This window comes from Rhinopithecus roxellana, chromosome 2 (assembly GCF_007565055.1).
Source record: "Rhinopithecus roxellana isolate Shanxi Qingling chromosome 2, ASM756505v1, whole genome shotgun sequence".
Lineage (NCBI taxonomy): Eukaryota > Metazoa > Chordata > Mammalia > Primates > Cercopithecidae > Rhinopithecus > Rhinopithecus roxellana.
In genome coordinates, this window is record NC_044550.1 from 79,695,774 (window position 1) to 79,716,862 (window position 21,089).

General features: G+C 36.9%; 1 protein-coding gene across 3 annotated transcripts in view; it reads right to left on the reverse strand.

The window, feature by feature from the left end:
* The window catches only part of INPP4B (inositol polyphosphate-4-phosphatase type II B), an 855,326-nt gene that overhangs the window by 766,564 nt on the left and 67,673 nt on the right, over positions 1 to 21,089 (reverse strand). The gene's annotated exons all lie outside the window — the stretch shown is intronic.

The window sequence follows — 21,089 nt, forward strand, 5'->3', positions numbered from 1 at the left end:
TTTCTGGACCCTATATTTCACTAGGATCAATTAAAAATAATATTGTATTGACTTCATATGAATTTTTTCAAACAAATTTTTAATTTGTGCTTAAGTATCCAGCTCATTGAAAATTATATTTCCTCTTCAAGATGCTTTCCTCTGTCAGCAGTCTCAATTAGTCCTATTTTTCCATTACTTCCAATCACAAAGCTGTAATTTTGACTCCTTTTAAAGAGTTATTGTAAAACAGATTAAAGAAAAAAAATAAAGAAACTCTTACTCCTGAGGGCTGAAGGTCCCTTCTGAGAAAGGATGGAATACTCTACATAAAGCCAACAATCACAGACATAAAATTAATCTGGAGCCATTCATAAACTATTTTTTTAAACTGGCTTTAATTAATTTGCTTTTAAGAGAAATAAAATACTAACATGTGATCAGTATAATAGTTTATCCTTTTAACTTTGCCCTATAAAATATCTGCTTGGTCTTCAGCAAAAAGCCAGAATCTCAACTATTTGGAGAATATTTTTAGTAGCATAATTACAATATATACTCTTTAAAAATAGAAAAGGTTTTCGAGCTTTAATAGTGTAACAAACATTGGTAGTTTCTCACCCAGAAATTGTTCCCAAAAACACCTTTGTTATTGCTCACAGAATCTCAATTTTGTTTAGGTGTTGTTCATTAAACCCCAATTTTTACTAGGTATCAAATCCTCCAATGGCCTCATCTCTAGATCCAGTCCCAGTCCTAGACCCTGAAGGGGAATCATAATTTGTCCAGACCCTCTTGCTAGTGATTGCGTTATTCTGGGGCATATGATATAGTGCAGGCGAATGAATGAGACAAGAGAGAAAGTCTGATGAGAAGATTCTAAACAGAGATGAAGAGGAAAGTGTTCCTCTTTTGCTCCTCAATGTTGCCATGTCTACATGTTATGAAACTGTAGCAGCCATTTTGGGACCATAAAGGAGGTAGCCTGAAGCAATAGCCTGAAAGGAATTGCTGAAGATGGCAGAGTAGAAAGATGAAAATAAAGATTTTCATGACATTAGAAAGCTGCAGAGTTAACAAAATTGAAACTGCCTTACCTCTAGCGTTCTTGCTAGGTAAGACAATTAATCCTCTTATTATTTAAGATACTCTAAGTTGAGATCCTAATACTGGCAGCCAAAATCATCCCAACTAAGCTATAGCAATATCATCGTATAAGATCCTTGATAACAGCTGTAAGATACCTAACTTTACTGATTAAAAGTGGAGGCTCCTTCTCTTACTCTACGGCATTCCGAGCTCATTCTCTATCAGCTCCAAACTCTGTGGGCATGGATTATTATAATTTAGAAAGGGAAGGTGATTCGAAGTATTAGGCATACTAATAGATATGTCAAATATAAATGAGTAAGGACAATACATTATAATCATAAGAAAAGAGTATGATAAAGAACAGACCTGAATTAATAGCTTTTGTAAAATTTATCATTTTGGATTGCCTACCCAGAACTAATGAATTTTTAGGATAATGTGAATTAGGCACATGAAATTGTAAATAACAATGGTAGTATAGAATAATGGCTAGAAATGGCCAGGATGAGATGTAATAAGTATAAACGTAAAGCCATAGATTTATGTCCCAGAAAATGCAGTGTACAAATTTTGGAAAGATCTAAAAAGGAGTCCTGCTGGTTTTAACAGTTTCCAAATCTGGTATATAATGAATAGTGTTATATGGCTGCAATAAACGTTATGGTATCTTACCTTCATTAATTGAGTATAGTGTCTAGATTTATGGCTTCCAGCCCCAGAAAGATATCAAAATTATGTGCAGAGCTTTTAATTAGTAACTTTTATTTTAGAGTAGTTTTATGTTCACAGCAAAATTGAGTGGAAAATACACAGAGTTGTCATATATCCCCTTCCACTACAACACACAACCCTGATACTGTCAATAGACTGAACTCCTTCTCTACCCGACTACAACAGATTGGTATATTTTTTTACAATGGATATCTACAATGACACATCATTATCACTCAAAGTCCATAGCTTACTATGGGTCTGTTCTTGATGTACATTCTATGGGCTTTGACATATATGTGATGACATATACCTAGCATTGCAATATTGTACAGAATAGCTTCACTGCCCTAAAAATCCTCCATGCTCTGCCTATTCATCCCTTCTTCCCTGAAACTCTTGGCAACCACTAATCTTTTTACTGTCTCCATAGTTTTGCCTTTTCCAGAATGTCATATAATTGGAATCACACAGCATATAACCTTTTCATGTTGGCTTCTTTCCCTTAGTAATATTTATTTAAGCTTCCTCCATGTCTTTTTCTAACTTGATAGCTCATTTCTTCTTAGCACTGAATAATTTTCCATTGTCTGTATTTACCACAGTTTATTTATTCACTCACCTACTGAAAGGCATCTTGGCTGCTTCCAAATTTGGGCAATTATGAATAAATCTATAAACATCCATGTGCAGGTTTTTACGAGAACATAAGTTTTCAGTTCATTTGGGTGTATACCAAGAAGCATGATTGCTGGATCTTAGGGTAAGAGTATATCTAGTTTTGTCGCTAACTCCGTGTCTCCCAAAGCATTTTCATTATTTTGTATTTTCACCATTTTGTATTTTCACCAGCAATGAATGAAAGTTCCTATTGTTTCTGTGGCGCTTTTTTAAAATACCAATATCTGGGCCCAAATCCAGACCTAGTGAATCAGAATATTTTTGGATTGGACTTGGCTTTGTGCATTTTTTAAACTCCATAGGCAACAGGCAGTGACACTGGTCTAGATTCTAGATTGAGCAAGATTTGTTGTACTTAGCTCTGAATAGATCTCATCAGTGGGACATTATTTAGTTCTGGAATAATAGTTTTTTTAAAAAAGATATTTAAAAATTGAAGTGCAGCCGAAGGAAGCCAACCATAAAAGTGAAGAATCTTTCAATCATAGCACAGGATGAGTAGATGAAAGACCAAGGATATTTGGTCTAGAAGTGAAAGGACACAGGGGGAACCCATGAAAGGAAGTCACATATTTATGCTGAATATTTAAGGCTTGACCTGTGAAGAGTTGCTGTCATTTGTTATCTCTGAAATAAGAGTTAGGGAATTAATGTATGAACGTTACAAGGCAAAGAATCTCAGACCACTAGATAGAAAACTTTTCAAGCCATTAAGTATTCAGCAATGGAAAGGACTGATTTTGGAAAAGAGTGAATGATCTCATAACTGTAAGTTCTCCCAGAGGCCCATGACAGTACAGAATAAAATCAGGAAGGTTGTAAAGGGGACATTCGCCCTCAACAGGCAGTGGATTAGAAAACTTCTAAGGTTCCCTTGGACTCTGCAATTCTATGATATTCTGAGCAAATATATCACATAGAGATCACAGAAACATGAGAAAGAAACCAAACTTGAAATCCATTTGTTAAGGCTGGGCGCAATGCCTCACACCTATAATCTCAGCACTTTGGCAGGCCAAGGTGGGAGGATCACCTGAGGTCAGGAGTTCGAGACCAGCCTGGCTAACATGGTGAAACCCCATCTCTACTGAAAATACAAACATTAGCCAGGTGTGGCAATGTTCACCTGTAGTTCCAGCTACTCGGGAGCCTGCAGCACAAGAATCGCATGAACCCAGATGGTGGAGGTTGCAGGGAGCTGAGAAATGTGCCATTGCACTCCAGCCTGAGTGACAGAGCAAGACTCAGTTTCAAAAAAAAAAAAAAAAAAAAAAAAAAATTCACTTGTTAAAAGCCTTTCATTGTATAGATAACAATTGCTAATACTAAGTGAACAACTACTATGTGACTGTCTCTTTATGCATGCTATTCTTAATTCTTACAGAAACACAGAAAGATGAGATGGCTATTATCATTTTATAGATGAGGAAAGCAAGTTTCTCAAGAGTTAGTTTGACTTACTTAAAGCATTTAACTAGTACGTAGAAGAGAAAGCACTTGAATCAATGTCTTGCCAAAGCCAAATCCTTAATGACATCTCAGAGAAGTTCTACAAAATATACACTAAACCCCTGTTTTGTGTTCAAGATCAATGATCTGCCACCAATGTTAATTTTCAACCTTAGTTTCCTTCCAAGTTCCAAGTTTCCTAGCAACAAGGCTTACATTAAAGTGGTTCTTTCAGATTCCAACACCATTTCGTCTTCTCTCTACATCTTCCTGAACCCAAACTCTATTAGAAAACTAGTCCAGATCCTCCCTCCTGAAATCTGTGTTGACATCAACTCAAAATGAATTACTTATCCCAAGAAGTCTCACTGCAGCTTATATTAAGTCTCTCCTAGTACTTAAAATGTTCTGCTTTGCATGAATTAATTACATGTGTGTGTATGTGTTGTCTAATAACAATTTTTGTATGTATCTCATTTCTTCTTCTAAGTTCTAAAATTCACTCCTAAGTTCCCCTGAAAAGTTGAATATAACACAAGGCACATGGTAAACAATCAATACATTTTGATTTAATAAATGAATGGAGCAAACATACTTTGCCACAAAGAGGTTAAGTGATTTGTCCAAGATCACAAAGGCAATTTGGCTCTCAACCAGAACTTACCGCCCAGCTTATATAGAGCTTTTTTTAAAAAAAAAAAAAAAATTTAAATTGTCCTGTGAAGCAATTCTGGCACATACTTAGACAATAAGAAACAAAAAAAGAACATGTGACTTATTGATTCAGCTCTCCAAGGGGCAGGAGAAAAGGGGGGCTTTTCCTAAACTTAAAAAAAAAAGTTTAAGGAAAGTCCTCTGATTTTCTTCTCTGAAGAAAGAAAACCAAAAAATCTATTTGTTGGCATTTTTATGATATTTTGCCTCAGTTAATTAAAGCCAAGCTAAAGTACCTCAAACCAAGATCTGTCAGTGCAGTCGCTAAATATACAATTGCCAAAGTTCACAAATATCCAGAAACCTACATTTCTAATTAAGTAGATTGTATCATGGAGTTGAGAACACATTTTCTGAACAAATAAATCTGGAAAATGCTATTCGTATGCCATCATATTTAAGAACAGCAATAAATCATTTTAACAGCTTCTCTGCCATGTCACACATGGGGAAGACAAAATATCTCTTAACTAACAAAAGAGATCAGAGAGGAAACTAAAATCAGAGATCTTGGTAGAAAAACATAGCAAAAGGATATAAATTATTGTAAAAGGTTATTGTTTTATTCAAATGGACAATTTACATAAATGACCAGCTGTATACTTGAAGTTAGTGGCAACACATGTAAAAGCCTGCAAAACCAATTCCAGAGATGAAATCAATTATGCTGAAGAGCCACAATACTCTTAAAGAGCAATCAATTAGGCTGAAAATTCATACTTTCAACTACTGACTCAAAAAACTGGGAAAGTCATGTTACATAAAAACAGCTAATTGAAAAAAAAGTGAATCCAATCATTTTAATGATTCTACCTATTCTTACATTAAATTTTGTATAAAACCACTGAAAATCAGATCTTTTATGAAGAAAAGTGTTCCCTGAACAAACCACGCTTTTTCTTTTACCTTTGGCCTAGCAATGGTGTTACCACATCCAGGAACATCATTGGCAATTATTTCTCTCTACCCTTAACTCTTCTACTTTGCCTAAATTGTACTCATTCTTTAAGTTTTAGATGACGAGTTATTACCTTCAAGAATTCCTCCCTGAATGTTCTTCCTAATGCTGGGTTAGGTATCCCCAAATGAACACTAGACCTAGCACCCTGGTCTCACCCACTAATATAGTACACATCACAGTGTTCCGTTATTTCTTATTTATTTGTATTCTGCCCCAATCTTGCAACATGAACACACACTTACACAGAAGCTTCTTTGGCCCAGGATGTAGCATCCACTATCTCCCCAAGAACACAATATAGACATAATTATTTTGCTTATATACACTGTCATAAAAATAAGTAATTTTTATTTTTTGCTTTTTGCTAAATATATCCACACCTTAATGAACATTTGTAATTGTATTCTGCAGCCTTCTCCACTTTGTCTCTTGGTCATGCTAACAGGAGCCCTCAGTCCTTCTGCAAGTTGGAAAATGTGTTGAAGTTTTGTGCATAGGTTCCTTTTGACATTTTCCATATTGATCTCCCCATTTGAGAATAGAGAAAATGTACTATATCATATAATTTATTTCAAATTGGTACCATGAAAACCTTTCTACAGAAAAACATACATCAGTGTGTGGCCAAGATTGAGAAATGTGTTCATTTTAGTATTCACACCAATATTTGCCAAATAACTGAGTCATATTTTTTTCTACTAAATTTGAATTTTATAAAAAGACTGTTCACAGTGGATGCTATTGCAATAATTGTTGTAAGAGATTTTTAAAGCCCAACCTGTGATAGAAAACTTCAATTGAAAGTCATTGTCAAGTTGACCAAGCACTTGTGATATTTGTTTCTATTCCTACACATTGACAGAAATAGAAAGATTGTGCCAGCCCTTTTTGTCGGTTATTACATTAAGTAAATTACATTAGGCATTCTCTGTTAAAAAGGGAACATTGGGGCAGCCCAGACTTTTTATATATTCAAATACAAATCAGTCACACTTAGACACTTAAGACAAGATAACATAATTCTAGCCAAGGGTGGAGCATAAACCCTTCCCAAAACCTCTCAAAATACAGCAGGGCCAGCTGTGTAGATATGGGAACTAGACAGATTATGGTTGCTAGCCAAAAATGATCATTTCTGATCTTCTAGAGTCAATATGAAACCCTGACACAATTGGATGTAAAAGAAAAATGTGTTGCATAACTTGAGGCCATGACTTGGGGTTGACTTCCCTTAATCTTCTCAGGCAGAGAGAGCTGCCTGTGATGTTACGCCAAATGCACACACACCATGCTTGATCTCGTTTGTTCATTTTGATGCACTCTACGCACTCTACATGTCTGTGTTATGTGTCCTGACTCTCATTCTGCAACTCCCTCAAATTTTGTAAGCATCTTAGAACCTTCAGGGCTCATGGAAACACTGGTTAATACTAGAGTGGAGAAATAGCCATCACCCTACCCACCTTACTTCTCTAACTGCACCCCCAACCCAAACATACACACAAATACGTATGCACAGAGTTTCCCTAAGTTCAGAAGAAAAACTTTGGGAAGACAGATCGCCTTAGTGATAAAAATTTTCAGTATAATTATGGGAACCACCATAATCCTGTGAGGTGAGCTTATTCAAGAGTAAAAATAGCTGTCCTGAGTGACACTGCATCTGGATAAAGCTCGCTTATGACACATTGCTGAACAGTAAAGCAATCCTACAAGAAGCACTTTTCAGCAAGTCAGACCAAATTTGTTCATGAATTTCCCTGTCTTGTTAGTTTAGATCTAATCCACTGCAGTATACTTTTCTAACAAACATCAACAAGTACGTTATCTTACATCATCACTGAAGTAGAAAGCATTCTATATGCGGTGTGGTGTGTGTGCCATATATTTATTTGAAGAGGATGTGTGAGCAGGAAGAAACAATATCAGAACAAGAATGAAATCTTAGCAGCTAGCTGTGTCATTGCTATGGTCTGAATGTTGAAACTTGATTGCCAATGTGATAGCATTAAGAGGTAGGGCCTTTAGGAGGTGATTACATCATGAGAGTAGAGTCTTCACAAATGGGATTAATGATCTTATAAAAGAGGTGTGAGGGAGCTGTCCATTCTTTTTCCCCTCCCACCTTCCATCATGGGAGGACACAGCGACAGGGCGCCATCTTGGAAGCAGAGAGCAATCCTTACCAAACACCGAATCTACTGCTGCCTTCAGTCTGGACGTCCCAGAACTGTGAGAAATAAATTCCTGTTGTTTACAAGTAACCCAGTATAAGGTATTCTGTTATAGCCACGAGAATAGACTACAATTGTCATCTTGGAGAAGTCCTTTAATTTCTCTAAGCAGCAGTTTCTACTCACTTGCACCTACATTATCTTATTTCAATTTTAAATAATATTGTTAAAATTGCTTAAAAGCTTACATTTAAATATATTTCAAGTCTCTCTCCAAGTATGTTAACTTATTAACACTAACAGAAGTCTTTCATAATTTTGTGAAAGTCATTAACACATTTTACTGATAAAATTAAAATGGCAAATTTAAGAGAAATAATATTTTGATAGATATTAATTAATTTTCCCCTTGATTAGATTTAACACTAAATAACAATATGCAAAACCAAGAAACAAGCAACAGAACATTATGAAGAACCAAATATTGTCCTAATAAACAGGATGGAAGAGTTTCACCAGAAAAATCAACCCATGATTGAGAAGGGAAACTGAGCTTGAGAATTACAACATAATATAACATCAGATCTTAAGGAAAAACCTGGAAGCCAAAAATATATTCAAATTGTACTTGTTGCTTTTCTAAAGAACAAATAAATAATATCATAAGTAAGTAGGAAACTAGTAACCACCGATCAGTGTGCTAGATGTGTCTACTACCACAGTAAAAGTGATGCCTGAACCAATTCTAACTATGGTTCAATTTTTATGCCATACATCTCTGCAGCTAGGAAATTTTCTAAAGACAAGATTACAAATTTTGATTTGTAAAATTTTTTTTAAAAAATCAGCAAAGAAGTAATGTCAATAGTCGAGACATGAAATTATGTAAGTTCTCATAAAATGGAAACAGAAAGGAAATTCTGTAAAAAATTAATGATTCAACATACTCATTGATGCTGCCTAAAAGCTCAATCTGCTCTTTAAAATTCTTTGAGCTTATTCATTTTAAGATGTTTTATTTCAAGTTCAAAAAGTTATGACAGAATGCTAATTTTATTACTTAATTTATGAGAGTGTAAATTTTTCTTTCCTCCAAAAAGTTTTATCACATCCTCAAGATATTTTTTATCCCTTCTTGATGTGTTAGACAAGATTACATATGCATATGCAATAAAAATATATAATTTACATCTGAAATACAAACTGCATTTAATCTGTACTTTGTAAGTAAAAACTCACAAGCAAACCAAAAACAACAGAAGCTCTTTTCTCACTAAACTCTTAGGTTCATTTCTTGACTTTTAAAATGGTAGTTGGAAAAGTATATGAATGAACACATACATCAAACAGATACTGAAATCCTCAAAGGTCATTTCTTGCTTTATACAATAATAAAAAATTCAAGGCAACTGTCAGAAAATAGCTGGCACAGCACCATACTGGGCTGACATCAAAGAAGGTGTTGATGTTATAGTCACTGTCAAATAAAAAAAAAAAAAAAAACTTTAGTTGGGGCTCTAATGATACTGAGATCCCACCCTGTGAACACAACCATCTTGTTTTGACAAGAACAAAGAGAAACTAACTGTTCTCCTAGGAACATATCGGAATTCATAGCAGCCATTATTCCTCCAGGGATGTTTCTGAGAGAGGATAATGTCCTGAATCTCTGAGGATTTCTTTATTATGCAACACCCAGCATTAGTTTCCATCCTCTACCCCACCCTCCCACCTCCTGACATTAATGTTAATCAAGATCTACTCTGAAAACAAGAGATCCTTAACAGGCTGGAGATCCTCAGATACACATGCTAGAACACGGAGGTTAAGGCTAGACCATGGAGGCTCTTAAATATGAGGTTAAAAAGTTTGTTTGGTTAGAAAGGACAAAGGGAACCATGAAACTCATTAAGGCTAGGGACATATGAGATTTACTCTCTTAAGAGTAAATAATCTACTCTGGGGATGGTGCAGTCAGGGTGTTTGAAAAAAGTGAAAAAGATTTGGTGGAATTGCTTTGACAAATATCCTAGAAAGTAAGAGAAATAAGAGATTAAGCCACAGTGAGGATACAGCAGAGGTGAGAGATCATGATGCTGCACAGACCTCAATCCAAAAAACGTAATGGCATTCTTCAACAAAGCTTGGTAACCTGACAGTGAAAAAAGCTGATAATGGAATGACCCCAAATTAGAGATTACCAAGGCAATGAAGATATTGAAGCTTTTAAAATGTTAAGTATGGATCCAGAAGCACAGGTGAGGGAAATGAGGTCTACAAGGTGCTTATGGGTGGGGGTGGCACTAAAGGGGTGGATGTGTAATTCTGCAAAATAAAATTACACAGGAGTTGTGACCACCTAAGTATGTCTTTATTATGCAACATCCAGCACTAGTTTCCATCGTCTACCACACAGCAAGCGGTAGACTGCACCAAAACACTCTCTCCAAATACAGTACAGAAATTCAGATTGGACCAACCACTTTGACTGCATTTAAAGATTGTAATGGAAAATCAGTAGACAGGAGGAAGGTGGTCCTTGTAATTGAAAATAGGTGTATTTCCCCACTGTCCTCCTAACAATCATGTGAGAGATAATTTGCTTGAAGATAAAATTAACAAAACAGAATGACTTTGGATGGATCCAGAAAACTAAGGATTTTCACTGCTAACCTCATTATTTCTGTCACTTCTAAGGGAGATATCAGTAAAACCAGTTAACAGCATAGTATGCCAACATCTTTCTTTTATTTATATAAACATGGACTAAAATCCAGCATTATTTTTCTGATCATCTCTTATAAGCTATAATTCCAGCTCATAAAACTTGTATAAGAAACTCAGCAAAAAGCTTCTGTTTTTTGTTTTGTTTTGTTTTGTTTTTTTATCAAATACAGGACAACGTAAGTCAATGTATCATTATTTTCCTGCTAACAAGGTGCTTTTTTTCCTCAATAAATATATTACTTCAGCTGAGGTTGGTCTGTTGAATTTTTCCAGCCCATTAGATTCTCACTTAATGAGACTTTTCTCTCTAAAGAAAATAGAGATATTGAATCAATATAACTTATAGAAAAGTCGAGAGCAGTGAAACATCTGCATAAACATCTTAATCACAGACATTGGAATCAGAAATAGAAATATCAGAATACCTATCCATCATGTTCTCATTACTTTAAATTTTATTTATATTGTACAACAGACATTATTTGTAGGGTATGCCTATCAGTTAATCGTTTACATAACCACTGTCATGGCAAAATAAAATATTCAAACATAGAATAACAACAGAATAAGATGTAAGATATAAATGTTTGTTTCTTCTCACTAATGTCTATTTTAAAAATCACCTGGACTCATTAAATATTTTGTTTATGGTGAGTCTGACAGCAGAAAGCATAAGGTCTTTTTTGTTGTTGTTGTTTTTGAGATGGAGTCTCATTCACTCTCTCACCCAGGCTGAAGTGCGATGGTGGCATGATCTTGGCTCACGGCAACCTCAAGTGAGTCTCCTGCCTCAGCCTCCCAAGTAGCTGGGATTATAGCCGTGCACCACCATGTCCAGCTAATTTTCGTATTTTCAGTAGACACAGGGTTTTACCATGTTGGCCAGGCTGGTCTTGAACCCCTGACCTCAAGTGATTCTCCTCCCACAGTGATTCTCTCCCAAAGTACTGGGATTATAGCCATGAGCCTTTATGCCCAGCCATAAAGTATTTTCTCGCAAAAAATCTAAACCAAAATGAAATCAATGTGTGCTTCCTTACGTAAGACCATAGGAGGCTGGAACTGAAATAGGGTTTAGAAATTGTGTCCATGGATTTTTAACCCCAGAGGGTCCACAGATGACACCAGCGTCTGAAATTACACAAGGAAGAACACATGTACTTGTGGATGTGTAGAGTGGGAGGAGAAATAATAGAGATGATATACATAGAGTTCAGAAGATTCTTAATGACTCTAAAAAAAGTAAGAGCACCCACTTTAACTCAAACTCTTTATCTCACACAATAGGAAAAATAGAGGCCCAGATTGGGGAATAAAGTCACCCAAGGTGATGAAACTAGTTAGCGATTCAGATGACACTGGTTTCCTCAATGATAATCGAAATGCTCATTCCACTTTTCACACTGCCTCTATTCAAAGCCCTCCAATGTGAAATTTTTAAAATGGAGCTTTAGAAAATGGGAAGTTACAATACTTTACTGTTTGCTTTATCACTCTTTTAGATTGTTCTTCTTCTGGGGGAAAAAAAAAAAACACTTTGGAGCTTAAAAGTGTGAATTCATTTGAAAGAAGGAGAAAAATCTAAAGAAGCAGAATGCCCTTGCTTCCAAACTAGGAAAGAGATATGAAAACTTAATCTTCCAGCCAAGACAAGTTTTAAACATGATAAGGGTAGGTAGGTAATATTACACAGTTTGAGACCCCTACATCTGTTATAAACCTCATTGAGTATAGAGTGATAGGAATGGGCTGGCTCTGCAGCCAGATTATCTGAGTTCAAATTCAGTCTCTTTCACTTTCCAGGTGTAAAGTCTGAGGTAAGTTACTTAGCCTCTCTGTGCCTCTGTTTCAAATACATTGGGGACAGTAGTAGTACTTATCTTCATTTGGGTTTCTCAAAAACAGAACATGACAAGATCTTGGATGCAGGTATTTGGCTTGGGAGATGCCTCTGGAAGGAGTTATGAATGACAAGAGTGAGAGAGCTATAATAGGAGTAAATTATAGAAGTTGCTTCTATAAGCAATGGAAGTTTGACTCAGCTGAGACTTCCAAGAGTATACAAAATGCCTTTTAGAATTGTCCATTCAAAGGGTGGGAAGCTAGAGAATTTACCCACCAGCTCTTGTGCCTCTGTGGTTGAGGGTTGCCCTGAGAATGTTAAATCCACTTCACTTCCGTGCCAGGACATAAAAGAATCTAGTGACTTCCTGCACTTTAGAGAAGGCCTGAACAGGCAGACTGATACTTGTGCACGGGGTGAGACACTGAGCACAAGTCTGAGCTCACACAAAACTCTCTGCCATAGTGATGGCTGAAATCTGAGTTATGTCACAGTGACACAGGGCACTGGAAGCATTGGCTGTGTTGTCTACCTCAAAAGCATTGTTGTAGGGACTTAATAAAGTAATTCATGTAAAGTGGTTAGAACAAACCTCACATATAGCAAGGGATCAATTATGTTAGCTGTGATACTTCTTTTTAACATTTACTGAGTGCCTACCAGACACTAAGTACTATCCCATGTGATACAAAAATAATGACAATAAATTAAGTGAATAAATAAATACTAAACACTCTGCTCTCAGTCTCTTCACAGTTTACCACAGTTTACAAAGAAGCATTTGCCAGTCAAAGCAGTAGACATCAAGATAAATGTATACATTGGGGGGTAATTGCTACGCAAAGTGGATAGCAACACACTCTGCCCAGAGATCATAACAGTCAGAAAGATTTCCCAGCGGATGTGCCATCTGACCACAATCTTACCAGACACATAGGAGTGGCCTCAGGAATGGCCGTGGAGATGACTGAAATCAGAGTTAAGTCACAATGACACAAGGCAGTGAAGGCATTGGCTGTATTATCTACCTCAGAGCATTGTTGTAGGAATTTAATAAAGTAATTCATGTCAAGTGATTAGAACAAAGCTGGCACATAGCAAGAGATGTGCATTTCAAGTACTGAGAGCAACATATACAGAAGCAAGTCACAGAAGCAAGAAAGAACACGGAGCTTTTAGAGAACAGCCAGGGCGCTCAAAGAGGCCAAGACATTGAATTCCATGGCTGACTGTCAGAAAATAAAGCTGTCCCAGGAAGAGGTCAAGATGTGGTCATAAAGGATAAACAGCTACATTTGCCTTAGTTTGGGATTAATTCTACAGGCAAAAGGGAACAAGGAAAGGATTTGTTTTTAGGAACTTGCTAGAAGTATGGAGGATAGATTTGTGGAAAACTATACTAGATACAGAAAGGATCAGATGGTATTCTAGTACAATAGTCCAAGGTAAATGTTGTGAAGATCTGAACTAATCTGGAAGAGTGGTAGTGAAGAGAAGAGGTCAAATTTATAGGTTTTGATGACTGGATATACATGGAAATTAAGAAAGAATCATGTTTCTGAGATGACCCCAGGTTTCTGTCTTAAGTGGTTGCTTGTTTAGCAATGCTGTCAACCAAACAGGAAATAAATAAGGGACATGCATCTTAAAGAAAGGAGAAGAAAATAATGCTCATTTTGAACCTGTTGGCTTTGAAGGATCTACCTAGTGCACACTCTCTGCAGCTGCTCTACTTGTGTCCACTGTGAACTCAGCGAAACGGAGGTGAGAAAGGCACAGAAAGTTCCCCATAATGCTCTGCAAGGTACTTTGCAGGATTTTTCTGGATCCCAGAGTGAAACCAGACCTTAATAAGTACACCTGCGATATTTTATTCAACTATAACTAAGGTACATGCAACCATTTTTTAACTCTGCTAGTTTACTATATCATTGTTAGAGTAGACATTAAGACCATGGCACATGGGTGTTTAATGATATGACGCAAATTAACATTATGTCTGAAATTCCCCTATGGATGATTACTCTTAAGTGACTGTTCTTTTCAGGAATTTTTATTTTAAAAGTGCAAATACCAGCCGGGTGTGGTGACTCACACCTGTAATCCCAGCACTTTGGGAGGCTGAGGCAGGGGGATCACCTGAGGTCAGGAGTTCAAGACCAGCTTGGCCAACATGGTAAAACCCCCATCTCTACTAAAACACAAAAATTAGCCAGGTGTAGTGGTGTACCCCTGTAATCTCAGCTACTCGGGAGGCTGAGGTGGGAGGATTGCTTGAGCCAGGAAGACAGAGGTGGCAGTGAGCTGAGATCCCACCACTGTGCTCCAGCCTGCGCAATAGAGTGAGACCCTGTCTCAGAAAAATAAAAAATAAAATCATAAAAGTAAAAGTGCAAGTACCTTTGGACCCACACATTGGGTATTATTACTCATTGACAAATCTGTTTTTCTTCAAGTGAGAGAGAGGCTCATAGAAAATGGGAAGTCATTGAAGACCATCTTCATTATTTTAGCTCTTTGAACTCAGCCTTCAAATTCTGGTATGATGTGTGGTGTCAAAAAAATTACATTAAAAACGGACTGAGTTATCCTTGCAGAATACTGATAACAGTTGTTTGCTTAGTTGGTTGGTTGGTTTACAAAATCAGATCACTTCTTAGTCACAGGAGTTTGCCAAAGAACCTGAAGTATTCCCTTGGTTGGAAGTAAAGCCAGCAACTCTGGTCCAATACCAATGTTCCATGTATAATATTAAGTTATATTATCTAAAATTTTATAATAAAGATAAACATTTAATCGTGTTAATATAAGTAAAAGGGCTGTAATTTGTGAGAAGACGTAAGCCAGTCTCTCAGCTTACAGAGAAGACGAACTTTTCTGACAAATCATTTTTTTCCGTGGATTAATCGCATTGGTTTTCCTGCCTAATAAACTGACCTCAGGAGCATCAAATCTTCATCTCCTCTATTAAGTGAAACTATTCCCACTGCCTTCCTACCACATTATTTCATTAGGCAAGTACCTTAGGTCAGAGTTTCTTTTACCAATTATAGGCCTCATCAATTTCCCAATCTCAGTTTTAAAAGGCTCTAATAGGAATTTAAGTTTCCTATAACTAACAAGCAATTTCATTAGAAAAAGAATGAAAGAGGAGTGATTACAGGATTAAAGAGAAAACACATGCACTCATCTGTGCCATGTTCTCTGAGAGGCAGTGGTGATACAAGTGTGGTATCTGCTTCCAAGGAGCTCACAGTCAAGCATAAGAAAAGGCTGTGATATGTGTGGAGAGCTACAAGACAGGGCACAATTCTTACTACAGGAAAAGGATCTGGCCACCTAGACAGCAAGGCAGACTGTCACTGAGATGGCATTAGTCCAGCAGTTAGTCAGTCAATAAATACATATTAAGGCAAGTACTATTGTAGATAACTCATAACTCATTCTAGTTGGAAAGTGCAGGTAACAAATGCGTCCTGCACCCAGTATGGGCTACAGAGAATTTGAAATCACAGGATGCTCATTATCCAAGGTGGTCAGGGAAGACTTCTGAGGACTTGAAGGGGAAGCTCTGAAAGAAAAGCATTTCGAGCTCAAATTACAAGAACTAAGTTCCTACGCAAGAAAAAGTTTCTTTGTCATGTTTGAGTGACAGAAAGTGGGTAAATGTCACCATGCCATGTGAACAAAGAGGAGAGAGACAAGCTAGAAGTTACTCAGGGGTCAGATTAAGTGGGCCATTGGATAATGTGGTTAGAAATTTACATTTAAGGCCGGGCGCGGTGGCTCAAGCCTGTAATCCCAGCACTTTGGGAGGCCGAGACGGGCGGATCACGAGGTCAGGAGATCGAGACCATCCTGGCTAACACAGTGAAACCCCGTCTCTACTAAAAAATACAAAAAACTAGCCAGGCGTGGTGGCGGGCACCTGTAGTCCCAGCTACTCGGGAGGCTGAGGCAGGAGAATGGCGTAAACCCGGGAGGCGGAGCTTGCAGTGAGCTGAGATCCGGCCACTGCACTCCAGCCTGGGCGACAGGGCGAGACTCTGTCTCAAAAAAAAAAAAAGAAAGAAAGAAAGAAAGAAATTTACATTTAATTCTAAGTAGAAGCCATTGGAGAAGTTTTAAAATGGGGATGTTATGATCTGATGTACACCCTAGAGAAGTTTCTCTGGCAAATGTATGGGGAACCAATTTTAGGGAAGTAATAATGAAGGCAGGTAGACCAATTAGGAGGCTCTGAATGTAGGTCAGGAAAGAATATGGTGGTACTATTCCAGGTAAGAAATGATGATGGCTTGGACCAAAGCTGTGGAAAAGGAGATGGTAAAAATCTGTAAGACTCGGATATATTTTGGTAATGAACTGACAGGTCTTATTCATGAATACCGTGTGGAAAGGAGAAATCAAGGCTTATGCTCAGGTTTGGCCTGAGCGGTACTGCAGTGCTGTAAATGGTTGTACCTACAAACCATTTGCCTTGGTCACAAGGGAAACTTGTGACCAAGAAGTGATCTGCTTTTGTAAACCAACCAACCAACTAAGCAAACAACTATTATCAATATTCTGCAAGGATAACTCAGTCAGTTTTTAATGTAATTTTTTTTTTCACATCACACATCATACCAGAATTTGAAGGCTGAGTTCAAAGAGCTAAAATAATGAAGTTGGTCTTCAATGACTTCCCATTTTCTATGAGTTTCTCTCTCACTTGAAGAAAAACAGATTTGTCAGTGAGCTGAGAAAACTACTGCAGTGCTGTAAATGGACTTTTACTTGAGATAAGGAAGAGAAAAAAAAAATCCAGAGTTCTCTGGTCACGATAAGTTTGTGATTCTAATTGGAAAGGCAAGGGATTAAGTAGATACTTGGATATGTGAGCACAAGATAGGTAAAGAGAGGTCCAGGCTGGAGATATAAATTTGTGAGTCATCAGGGAATAGATGGTTTTGAAATGATCTTAATAAGGCCCTGAAACGTGTCATTCATTCAATTCACACTTATGAGGTATCTGTAATGTGTGAAGAAGGTACTATTCCTGTGCTGGGATAACCAGGGTGCCTGTCCTTAAGGAGCTTACAGCAGAGTGTGTGGAGGCGTGTGTCTCTGGGGTGAGAGTGAGGCATCAATAAGTAAAATACACAGCAGAAGGAAATAGCTGTGAAAGAGAACGAAGCAAAGTGGTGTTGAAGTTGTGATTAATTCCAACCGAACAATCTGTTTCTCCCAGACTATCACATTTCAGATGACTCTTAAATAATGCATAGACATCAGCAGGTAGATGAAAAGGAAAGGAGTTGAAGTTCAATGAGGGCAGTAGCAGGAAGGTGCAAAAGCAAATGCAAAACACCATCATGGCTCAAGAAGGAATAAACGAATAAACAATACACAAACCCAACAGCAAAAGAGCCTAAAGTCTACATAGGGAAATTGACACGTAAACAAATAATAAAAGTGGCTGTCCAAAGGAGTGTGGGTGATGTATGAAGGAAAATTCACCCTATGAAATTTGATGCTTTAAAGACACAATCTGGCCAGGCGTGGTGGCTCACACCTGTAATCCTAGCACTTTGAGAGGCCAAGGCAGGTGGATTGCCTGAGCTCAGAAGTTCGAGACCTGCCTGGGTAACATGGCGAAACCCTGTCTCTACTAAAAATACAAAAAATTAGCTGGGTGTGGTGGTGCACGCCTGTAATTTCAACTACTTGAGAGGCTGAGGAACTAGAATTGCTTGAACCTGGGAGTCAGAGGTTGCAGTGAGCTGAGATTGCACCACTACACTCCAGCCTGGGTGACAGTGAAACTCTGTCTAAAAAAAAATGTTAAAAAATTTTTAAAAAAGACACAATCTAACAGTACAGTTGTTAATAAGGTCTAAATCTTAAGGACTCAGGAAATGGATGCTCTTAGAAACTGATGCTGGAAAGTAAAAATGAAAGCATCCTCCTAGACTAGAGATAAGAAAGAAATTAGTTAATATTAATAAATAATATTAGCAAAAGTTAGAACTCTAGTGTGGCACAAGAGCAGACATAAAATCCAAAGGTTGGTATCTTCCACTAAAAAATTACCTCATTGACATTTTTTTATTTTTTATTTATTTATTTTTTTTTTGACAGCAATAGGGGTTTTTTATTTGTTTCTTAAATATGAGCATTATGGTATGTTCTAGGCCTTCCCAGTCTGCTGGGAAGGGCCATAGCTATTGAAAAATATAAACACAGTGACATGGAATCTGGAGGCTAAAATTCCACTGGAAAAATGTCCTCACCTTTTATTATTGTATGCAAACCATTGCCAACAAATATAGAGCTTAGAAATGACAGATTTTCTACTTACCATGTACTTATATTTTAAAGTGGCAGAACTGTCTAATGGAATATGCAGTTTATTATTAAAATTCACATGAGCTACACATATGCGCACACACAAACGCACACACACACATTGCTCTCTATACATTCGGTATACTAGGATATTTCTTGATGTGAGATTTACTATCTACAAGCTCAATTATTTTTACTGGAAGAGCTAAAATTTTAAAGCAGCTTGAGCTTCAATGTGATACACTTCTTAGAGGGCAGATGTGATAGAAGACATCATAATTTCGCATTCATCTCTGTATTCCTGAGGTTCTGTAATTTTTTAAACCATGAGTCACAAAGTAGAGATGTGTGAAGAAGAAATGCACAGGCATGGAAACACATAAGCAAGAAAACACTATTTCTCCAGCATTATCAGAAGGGTGGTGACAAAAATTTCTGCTATTGTTGTTTCCCCAGAAGAGAATGAAACTGATCTGGATTTTTGGAGAGTAACAGCCATCTGTTCCCATGGATAACAACAGTAGCGCTGCCCTCCAAAAGTTATTCCTATTCACTGGAATTGCCCTCAAGCATCATTTTACCAGATAGTATTTAAAACTGAGATGGTAACATCCAATATTAAAACCATGTGGTAGTGTTTTGTTTTCTGTCTTAATTTTATCGCCTTTAACTTTTTGTTAGTTTTCTTAAGAGAAGAGTGCATGTACATAAATAAAATCTCAGAGGCTTTTCTTTAATCCGTTCCTCACAGTGCTCAACAATTATTTCTCCCTTTCTATCCAGACTGTGTAATTCCAAGATGATCAGAGAAAAACTTGCCATCTGGATGTCATAAGTAAATAACTTGTTTCTGAGGCCTGCCTGGAGCTGTCTGAACCAGTGCAATCGTGGAGGTGTTGGCTAACGCAATAGTAATCACACCATCTGAGATGAAGACACCTTCAGGCTCATTCCTGTTCAACTGTTCTTCACTATGACATTTCTTTAGCCTCTGTCTGAAGATCATTAAAAGGTAGTGCTGCAATTCCCTCCAAAGGCAGGTTAGTTATATTTGGACATCTTAATAATCATAAAATTATTCTTTCAATCTAAGTTAAAATCTGCTCCCATGGAACTTGAATCAATTTGTTCTTTTTCTGCCACTGGAAACTAAAGTGAGCATGATCCCTTTATATACAACATCTGAAATATTTGAAGGCAGTAATTATTAGTAATTCACCTACAACAACTTCATAAACACTTATTCGATTATAAGTACTTCATCAATACTATCTCTTTAATTTTTTAATCACCTGTTCCATTTACAAGCTGTTTACCAGAGTTATTTATTGATTTTGTCTTCTGCACATCTTGTTTGTCTCTTTTTAAATGAGTTATTTTGAAACTGTTTTAGACTTACAGAAAAATTGCAAAAATAGGGCAGAATTCCCATATACCTTACACATGCAGTTTCTATTATATTTGTCACAATTAGTGAACCTATATTGATATAATTAACTGAAGTTCATACTTTACTTAGATTTCCTTAGTTTTTAATGTCCAGGTTTCATCTAGCTATTTCATTAGGCTCCCCTTTACTGTGACAGTTTCTCAGGGTTCCTTGTTTTTTATGACTTCGATACTTTTGAGGAATACCAGTGAAGTATTTTGTAGAATGTCTTCCAACAGAAATTTGTCTGACAATTTTCTTATAATTAAACTGGGGTTATAGGCTTATGGAGGTAAACCAGTAGTAAAAGTGCTATTTTCATCATATAGGATCAAGGGAAAATACCACGAACACGATTTATCACTGTTGATGGTGACCTTGATCACCTGGTGAGACAGTGGTTGTCAGGATTCTCCTCTGTAAAGTTACTCTCCTCCACGCATTCTTCTTTACTGTACTCTTTGAACCAATGTCATTATACAGAGCACACAGTTCAAGAATGGATAGTTATGCTCAAACTTCATGAAGGCAAAGTATCAGCATATGATACTTAGAATTCATTTGCATCAGATACTTGTCTTTGTCCACCATTAATTTACTTATTAAATCATTTATTATATCCACATGGATATGTTGAGTATCCTTCTGTATGCTTATTTACCCTCTACATATTTTTTTCCTTTCTTCCTTCTTTCCCTCCTCCCTCCCTCCCTCCCTTCTTCCTTCCTTCCTTCCTTTCTTTCTTCCTTTTAATGGAGATGGGATCTCACTGTGTTGCCCAGGCTGGTCTTGAATTCATGGGCTCAAATAATCCTCCCACCTTGGACTCTCAAACTGCTGAGATTACAGGCATGAGCCACCATGCTGTATATTTTCTTTAGTGAAATGTCTATTTAGATCTTATGTCCATTTAAAAAATCAGATTTTTTGAATGTTCAGTTTTTTATGTATTTTATATATATTATATATTCTATCTAAAATATATCCGTTATCAGATATGTT